This window comes from Rhynchophorus ferrugineus, unplaced genomic scaffold (assembly GCF_030347505.1).
Source record: "Rhynchophorus ferrugineus isolate W39M unplaced genomic scaffold, kcgeb_rfMv2 rfM6, whole genome shotgun sequence".
In the NCBI taxonomy this organism is placed as follows: domain Eukaryota; kingdom Metazoa; phylum Arthropoda; class Insecta; order Coleoptera; family Curculionidae; genus Rhynchophorus; species Rhynchophorus ferrugineus.
Genome location: NW_027472585.1, coordinates 6429987 through 6439393, shown reverse-complemented (window position 1 = coordinate 6439393; position 9407 = coordinate 6429987). Strand labels below are relative to the sequence as shown.

Genomic DNA, 9407 nt, shown 5'->3' with positions numbered 1-9407 from the left:
AACGACCGCATTTGAAGAAAAACATGGGAAAATCATTGTGACTTGAGACAATATTAATTATCCTACTTGAATGAATGATTAGTGAAGCCAAGTCAATATAAGGAAGGCGCCGAGCAAAACGAAAAACGCTCTCCGGTCTTTCATAGAGGAAAAAACATCATTTCCGATAAATAATTCATTCATCCGTCCATCAGGCCACCCGTCTGGTCGAACACATCCATTACGCTCTTAACCAACGTAAAAAGCTTGGAGCGGTCTTCTTGGAGCTAACCAAAGCTTTCTATATTAGGTCTCCTAGAAGACCTAACATCTCTCGTCAAGTCCTATCTATTGAAGAGGTATTTCCAGTTGATAATCAATCAACGTTGGCGTACCTCAAGGTTCCCCGCTGGCTCAATTGGCTTTATTTCAGATCTACTGAGAAAACTGACGATACTTCGAAGATACCATTCAAGGACGACTACAGAAGCATCTCGATCATGTGATCAAGTGGTTCAAATTCTGGAGGTTGCAAATCAATGAGCTGGAAACCCAGACCATCATTTTCTACGAGGAGTCTTTTACATTGCGCGTCTCGTGACTCAAGATTGTCACCGCAACAATTCCATGGCTGGATAACGTCACGTACCTAAGTCTCCACTTCAATGGACGGTTTGGCTCTTCTTGCAGACAAATAGGTTCAGTCTCCATTAAGGAGCATGAAGTTATCTGAATATCAATATACTGAAATTATTAAAAATACACCTTAAGAATTTAATAATAAATATCGTATGAATGGGAGATATTAGCTATGCTATGGAAATTTCAGATTACCAGATGTTGCACAGTATATGGAAAAGTTTTTAATCAAATGTATATTCTAATATGTTCAGGACCAATTTGATATTGATATATTGGTAAATATTGACATACATTTTAAATACATTATTCAATTATGTTCGTAATTGGATTGGGTATCTGTCAACAATACGAGCTCAAATATTAACGATTTTGTATCAGCATCAGTTCTTTTTTTTGTATTTGAGCTTTGAACCGATGATGATACTTACAACATTTGCTGAAAATTTTTATTTTGTTTCAATAATTTGGTAGTATTTTTAGTTGCAAGGTTGATTGAGTTAAGTGGAACAAGTTGTTAGCAGCCATTTCAAATAATGAGAGATAGCTAATTTGGCGTTGAAAGCAAAAAGTGTACCGCTAAATCGAAAATGTAATAAACATTTATAGGAGAGATATTCATCATACACCATATTACTACAATTGATAACTCATGAGCACTTTATTTCTTAAAAAGAAATCAATAATTGGTATATTGTTAAATAGATTGAATAGTGAGGCATTACATTGTTGTAACTTTCAATAAAATATCCTTAAAACCGATTCGTTACTTCATAAGTAGATGAATATAATGTAGACAAAAAATCAACATAATGATAAATGGTAGAGAATTTAGTGTCCCACAATAAAACTAAATTTTAACATCTTATGCGCATTTAGTGGATATTTGCGACTGTTTTGACGTCGTTGTTGCTAACTGACTACATCCATCCCACGACAGTCATTTTACGTTTGTTGAAATAAATCCAGTTTATAATTCCAAATGCGATACACGTAATACGTGACAAAGTAAATAATAACTTCGACAATATAATAAAGTTTTGAAATTGTCATATTAATACAGTCTAGAATTAATTGTATTTAAGATAAATAAAGTTAATAATAGTTCTGCATAATTCGCTCTGTGGGTTATCCTTATAGATAATATTTAATTTGTTACTTTTAATAATTACGTAACCTATTTATGAACTAGTGATTTAAGTTTGATTTTTAGTTTCATAGCAAAAAACAATATTTTAATTAGCTATAGCACTGCTAACATTTTTGCTTAATTAAATGAAAGTAAATTATGTTAGATTGACAATTTAGTTCTAATTTTAGCAGTATATAAGCTCTACTGGAGCCATCTAACATGATAAAGTTCTTAAGTGAGTCAAAGATTATTAAATGTACTTAGTGATACATTGATATGCTTCTGTTTCATTTATTTTTAAATCTTTCTTTGTTCATTTGTTTTCTGTATCCATTTTGAGCTAGTTTGAAATCAGTTGCGCTTTTATTTCATTTCACAACACAAGTTATTTCCCCTTAGTTATTTTAATTGAAAAAATCTCTAGTAAAAAATTTAGTTGGGCGATTACTTGCTTTCATTTCTAACTCTTCAGTTACTTTTAGTTGCTCTGATTTCTCATGTAAATATAAATCTGTAATGGTTTTGAATGTAGACAAAAAAACTATTTATACTGAATCTATACAATTCAGCAACATCTATTGTCAGAACGGTGAAATAGTTATATTTCATCTACCTATATAACAAATGAACATTTCGTTTTTATTTGGACATTATAAACAATGATTTTCCATTTATAATAATATTATTTAAAATTAAATACCATATCTAATTCTGTAATTGTATATGCTGGCACAATAATGCTGGATGGTCTGAATCACTATGAAAATGTAGACATTTACGATGAATTCTGAATGCTTGTTGACCTTATGTCATTATGACTGATTATTTTATCTTTTGGCAAAAGCTCAATACAAACAATTGAGTTATGTCTCCACCCAACGTGTAACTGAATAGTTTTGTCTTGATGCAAGTGCCCTTCATATTATAACTATTTTTATATTGGCTCTCAGATTTGTAATGTTTAGTATTTATTATTATCAGAATCATTTGAATACTTCAACAAACGGTACATATGGTATTTACACACAAATCGATTTAATTTTAATAGCATATAAATTGATGTTTTGCTTTCATCATGCAATATATTAAATTTATTGGAACCATACTGTTGTGAAGGTTTATTTTTTTATAGTTAAAAATAATAAAATTCGCCATTTTATTCTTGCTTCGATAATTTCCAACCGAAATATGCGAGAAAACAAATAAACTGAAGATAGTATAGTAGAGAAATAATTTAACATTAATTGTTATTGAACGTTTAGTTTATTGTATAGCTATAAAAGAGTTAAAATTATTATATCGAAAAACTTAATAATAAAATATCTAATTATATTTTAATATCGTATAGTTACGATAGTGTAAAGACAATACCAATGACAAAAATAAAAATGGGGTATGAAGAGGGAAATTTCGATGACAAGAAGATATAGAAAGAAAGTTTATTATCAAATAAAATAAAATAGAATATAAAAGTGATTTACGCCAAGGAACCGAGAAAATGATTTTGGAAGTGGTGATGTCTTGCCATGGGGTGTTAAGTTATTCATGTATCCAGATTTCAATAAGAGAAGGTCATCAGATGGTAACGTTTTGTTAATTTTATAGAAACTACTTCTATAACTTTAGAAAAGGCAGCCCAAAAATCACTGAGGAGCGAATAAATTAAGCCTAAGTACCATAACATCTTAACAACAGTGGACTTACAACGGAGGTTGAATACAGAAAAACCTTTTGAGTAACACACACACATACATATACATATATATATATATATATATATATATATATATATATATATATTTGGATTGAGACGAAACTAAATTTGTGAAACTGGTGGATGTGTACATTACCAATTTGATATGAACAATTCCTTTATGGTTATATTATTTTTGCAGATATTACTTATGAGATAAGGACAAAGTAATAATGTGAGCTCACTGCTTCCGAAAAACGCTAGAATCATCACAAAGATGTCAATAGAGTTCTTGGTCAATCTCCTAATAACAAATACTCTAAAGAGTAATAATATGGTTGGAAAATTATTAGATTCTTTAGATGATCTGATTGATATGAAAGGATGGACAAGAGGTTTGTATATTGAACGACCATACGCCCATAAGAAAACTCACAAAGACATGTACATATATTAATCTATCATGTTTTACAGCATTCAGGCATATTTGAAGTAAAATATCGGGACAAAACTTAAAAAGTGCGTATTTATATAGTTTGTGCGTGATTACTTTCTTTTTTTTGTATATTTTTAAAGTCTCCTTTTACCAATGAGGATTTATCTGAACTGGACCTATAGTTTAACGTGGGCTCCGAACCACGCTCGTCAGCACTCACCCTACCGACTGGCTAGTGACCAACTTAGAGATCATCCCAGAAGACATCCGGTCTTACCCAACCTGGTTACCGGCATGACTGGGATCATTTTCCTCGTCGGATTTTACACTCTTGCCTAAGGACAACCACAAATGTTAAACAATCACAAACGTACATTTACGACCATGCCCCAGCAGAATTAGAACTCGCGACTATCGCAACATTAGAAGGACCGTGTTGTCGCCTTTACCACTGCGCCAACCAAGTCGGCTGACTATTTTCTTCTTTGTTTTATTCCATTTATTGTAATAAAATTTGTTATACGATATATAATTTAAATTTTTCATACCTTATACCTTATACACTTACTTTCGCATTGTCTGCTGCTAATTTTCTCTAATACTATTCATTTCTATTAAAAATGACTTCCTAGCCACAACTATCATAAACAACAATACCTGGATGTGAATCTGCCAAGCTAGTTTAGAATATATGTTCATGGGCAATTCTGACCAATCCTCACGCACGCTAAGGTCGTTTTACTGTCGCTTTATTATTTACACGCAAGCAGTATTGTTTAACCCTTGTATGGGAAAAATGCTAAACTGAACCAAGATCCCGTGATATTTTTTAAGCTAAATTCTGCGGAAATGTTAATTATTGAAATGATAGATCTGAATGAATGTAATGCGCTGTTGATTTATTTCGTCATTGCAAAAATCAACTAGGAAAATTATTTCGGTGTATTACGAAACCATTAGTCAAGCCAAGCCATTATTCCTTATCCACCACATCGGCCTGACGTAGCTCCGTCGGACTTTTGCTTGCTACTAAATTCAAAAAATCGTCTCAAGGACATTGAATCGAATTTAACAACTCTATTGAAGACTGAAATACAATGAAATCAAATAATTATATACAAGTGGCATTACTTTAAATTGGACGAAATAAATGTTTTAGAAAATGTCTTTTCGACATTTTATAGTTATAATAATACATTTTGTTTATATTTTAGGTCATTAGTATTGAATCTTGGAGCATAGAATTTATTATTCTATAGTAGGTTATTATTGTAAAATATACGAAAGCGCCTTGTAAATATAGCTTATGTGTAATTTTACTTCGTGAAAATTGAATACAGCTGTCGCATACCTCTCCTAAAATAGCTTATACCGACAACCTACTTTTTCAGCAATTAATATTTGGATTTCGCGAATACTTACGGATCTTGATCTATATATTACACATCTTGTATTACAGTTCTCATTGGAGTACGCAAAACAATATAAAATGGTTTGTTTTCGTATAATTTATTCGTATAATACAACAATGAGGTAACACGTCTGTTGCCAGCTTATATTAGGTGTGAAAAGTTAGATCAAGAGAACAACTTAAAGTAACTTATATGTTATTTTTACTCTAAACAACATGTCATATATCTGGATCAAAGCGGTTCGAACAGTCTTCGATGTTTTTAAGCCTTTATTTTACTGTCCATTTCCGAAAAGTGACTATATGTTTGTATGTTCGATGGAAAGTGTAACAATATTGATGCTTTCTATTGTAAATTCTTACTAGTTGTTGAAAGTTACTAGACGCTATAATTGATTATCTATTTTTTTGGCAGAAGCTCAATATAAACAAGTCCATTAAAATCTGAGCAAAGGTATTTAAAAGTAATTTTCACGTTGTGACCGTTTCGCAATTAATATGGGCGATTTTTCCATGTCGGTTCGTTACAAAATTGTTTCTGTTATATAATTTTACTTATATTTTATTCTATGGCTGTTGAAAAAGTGCAAGTAACTGTCACAAAGAGTCACAGTGTTCAAAAAATACCCTCGAAATCAAATGTATACACGAAGTAATCCAAGATTTCGCCTTAAAACATGAAATAAGGTTGCTAAATCACAGTAACGTGGAAGCAATATAGCTACTGGACAACTTGCAGTATTATATTATTTATAACGGACTTTATAAAAGGCTTTATAAAAGAATAGAGTTGAGTAGAATTTTATCTCTTGGTAGGGTTTTTCAATAAGATTAGTGTTTTATTTAGTTAATTGTTAAATACATTGATAATTTATATAAGATAATAATAATTATGTTTTCTTTTGGCGTTGGATTACAAGTCGGTTTGATGATGTAGCTGTTGCACCCAATGTGTGCACCTCATAAATCCACATAATCTCTCTCTTCTCAGCCTTTTTACCATGATGTATCTAATTTAATCTAATCTAAACTTAATGATGCTGATTAGATACAAAACTTTAATTATTAGTAATTTTTTTCAATCTTTATTTTTTTAGCAATTGCAATAATAAAATAAACAATATTTAATAAGCAGCTAGTGATAGGTTGAGTGTATTTTCTAACATGATGACTGTGGTTGTTAAGCGAGATTAGTGGTTGCCAAGAACATTATTTAAAAATAAAAATGTCTTTTAAACTACTTATGTGCCAAATTAATAACTGTTACAACATCTGCATTACCTAAAATGTTTTAAGTTAAATTTAGTATAAAATAAAAAATAGTAGTGCATTTTATTATACGAAATAATATTTCATAGTTATCAATAATATATGCAATTATTCATGTTTCATACATATAAAAACCTTTATCATTTAATATTTTTGATCCTAATTATTTAACAGTAGAATAGGGAGTGATGGGGTGAATGTATAACAGCACTTGTTAGGTAATGCGTAAAAGAGAAACACTGATAATGAAAATTAAGAACGAAATTTTATGTTCTAGAAGGTATAGTGTTTTATCATGAATTAAATATATTTATGAATTACTTGAAGTAAAAATATGACTCCAGGGTTTTAGTCAATTTTGAAAGGAAGGGAATGGAAAACCATTAAAAAACTGAAGACAAAGAGTTTGAGCAGGTTCAATCACAATGATAATACCGGTGTATTCAATGGTGAGTTTCGCAACATTTGATATTGATAAAAAAATTTAAATTAGGAATATTATGTGCATAATTTATATTTTTTGATTGTATCGACTATTGAAGACTTCAAAACAAGCTATAGAGAGATAGTAAGTTAATTTTGTATTATAATATAGCTCTGGTGTTGTTTCACCTGCTAAAAGCACATTTGGAAAGCCAGGAGTGGGAAATGATACCGCATCTGTTGTATTAACTAAAACATTACAGTTCCTGAGAAGGTTCTTTTACTTCTTCTGATATTAACAAACTATAGATGAATAATTCTATTGGCCTTTTTATTTGAGTGATATCGTTTTTCAGAAAATAATAATGAAAGAATGAGTTGTGAAAAAAGCCATATATCAGAGATACATCTGGCGAATACGTTGAATGGTGAAATAATTGGTACATTAATGAGCTGATTTTAAATATGATTTTTGGAGATATTTGAGATGGTGCATTATTTTAGTAGAAATTATGATTTACATTTTTGTAAAATAATTTTTATGAATTCTTTTACCCAATTGACTGAAACTTATTATTCTGCCAATTTAGCAAGAAATACATTCCTGGCCAGTAGAAGATCTTATATAACCATATTCTGTATTTTTGACATCATCTTCTGTAGCATGTTTACTATTCCGTTATGAATTCCAATACCTTTTAAAGGTTTCTTGAGTTAATCGACATATTGTTAAAGTCTATTGTCTAAGACTATCCATTGACGAGTGGTTAACTTGATAAGTAGAGACATAGATAATTGTCAAATTAGCTAAAAGAATAGCTATCTAAATACATATATATATATCTCAAATTTTGCAGTATTAACAAACAAGAATGCTTCTTTGAATACTGTACTACCAAGCTGCCTAATGCTGCAATATTGATAATATAACATAGTTAAAAAAAAAATCAAAAATTAAAATCTATATACCATTAATTATTTTGATTTGACATATATGTCATTTTATTCTGTTAACACCAAGTGTCAACGCTAACAGATCAATTCAAAAGTACCCGGCCTACCATAGTAAACCACATTTTTTGGCAAAATTATTTTTTTTGATTCAACATAATTCCCTTTAAGGTTGATGCACTAATTATAGCGACCCTCTAACTTTTCGATACCATTTTTGTAGTACGATTTGTCCTTTGCCTCAATATAGGCCGCCGTTTCGGTGATTACCTCTTCATTCGACGAACATTTTTTCCCAGCGAGCATTCTTTTGAGATCCGAGAACAGGAAATAGTCGTTGGAGGCCAGATCGGGCGAATACGGTGGATGAGGAAGCAATTCGAAGCACAATTCATGGATTTTTGCTATCGATTTCACTGACTTGTGACACGGTGCAGTTGTCTTGGTGAAGTAGTACTTTCTTTTTCTTCAAATGCGGCCGTTTTCGGCGATTTCGTCCTTCAAACGGTCCTATAAAGCTATGTAATAATCGCATGTTGATGGTCCTTCCTTTTTCAAGATAGTCAATGAAAAAGTTGGAAAATGGCGTTGAATGGTTTTACTCAAAGGACAAACAGAAAAATGGACAAGATGTATAGAATCAAATGGACATTTTTCTATTTTATTGAAAATTATGTAATTTTTTCCGAAAAACAAACACGGTAATGACTTTCCGGTACACCTGGTATGTATATACAAGCAAAATCTTTACAGAAATCGCGAGAATTAACAAGTGTCCTATTTCTGTGTCGTGCATTTACGTCATCGTTTCAATGCGTTACTCAAAAGAGACAACAAGCCACAATGTTTCACATGCGAGCCACTATTTTGGTTATTTTTAAGCGGCAATCTGTGTCAAATTCCTGAACGAAGACACGTTAAGAATTTCCAGCAGCAAGATACTTTTTTCTCTCTTATTTCCTTTAATCCCGCGCCGTTTGTTTTGAACCAACTAGGAAACCGCTTAAATGGCGCCCCAAATAAATGAATCGCTTAATCGTGCATTGCGCGAGGCAAGCATTTCGATTTATAAATAGATTTTTATTCGGTTTTTCGCCACCGTGAATCATCCCGTCAGCTTCCGAACGTGTAAATTGTTCTTTTTTCAGTATTTCGAATTTTTGTCGTTGGAAAAATCGACGATTGATTTCCAAGCCGCAACTAAAATAGCTCAAACATAGTGTTTTAATAGCTACATGTTCAAGGAATTTGCTAATAATAGTGGGGTACTTTAAAACGTACATGCGCTCGAGCAAAATCTTGTTTTGAATCTAGCCGAGGTTCGAAAAGATAGCGAATTCGTCGGTTTCGGGGATTTTTCGGTCGAACCGGCAACGCCGCGGCGTCGCTGATCGTGATCGGCGCGTAGCTCAGATTACCTGTGGGGGGTATCATCCTTTTATAGGCACAGCTAGCGACTACGGCCGTCCAGCGC

At 31.8% G+C, this 9407-nt stretch overlaps 1 long non-coding RNA gene across 1 annotated transcript; it reads left to right on the top strand.

Annotated features, from left to right (window-relative positions):
- The first annotated feature begins 3610 nt into the window (after nucleotides 1-3610).
- Nucleotides 3611-4345, top strand: LOC143198532 (uncharacterized). Its single transcript, XR_013006239.1, has 3 exons — nucleotides 3611-3838; nucleotides 3918-3962; nucleotides 4020-4345. It is a non-coding gene; the product is annotated as an uncharacterized LOC143198532 (long non-coding RNA).
- The last annotated feature ends 5062 nt before the right edge of the window (nucleotides 4346-9407 follow it).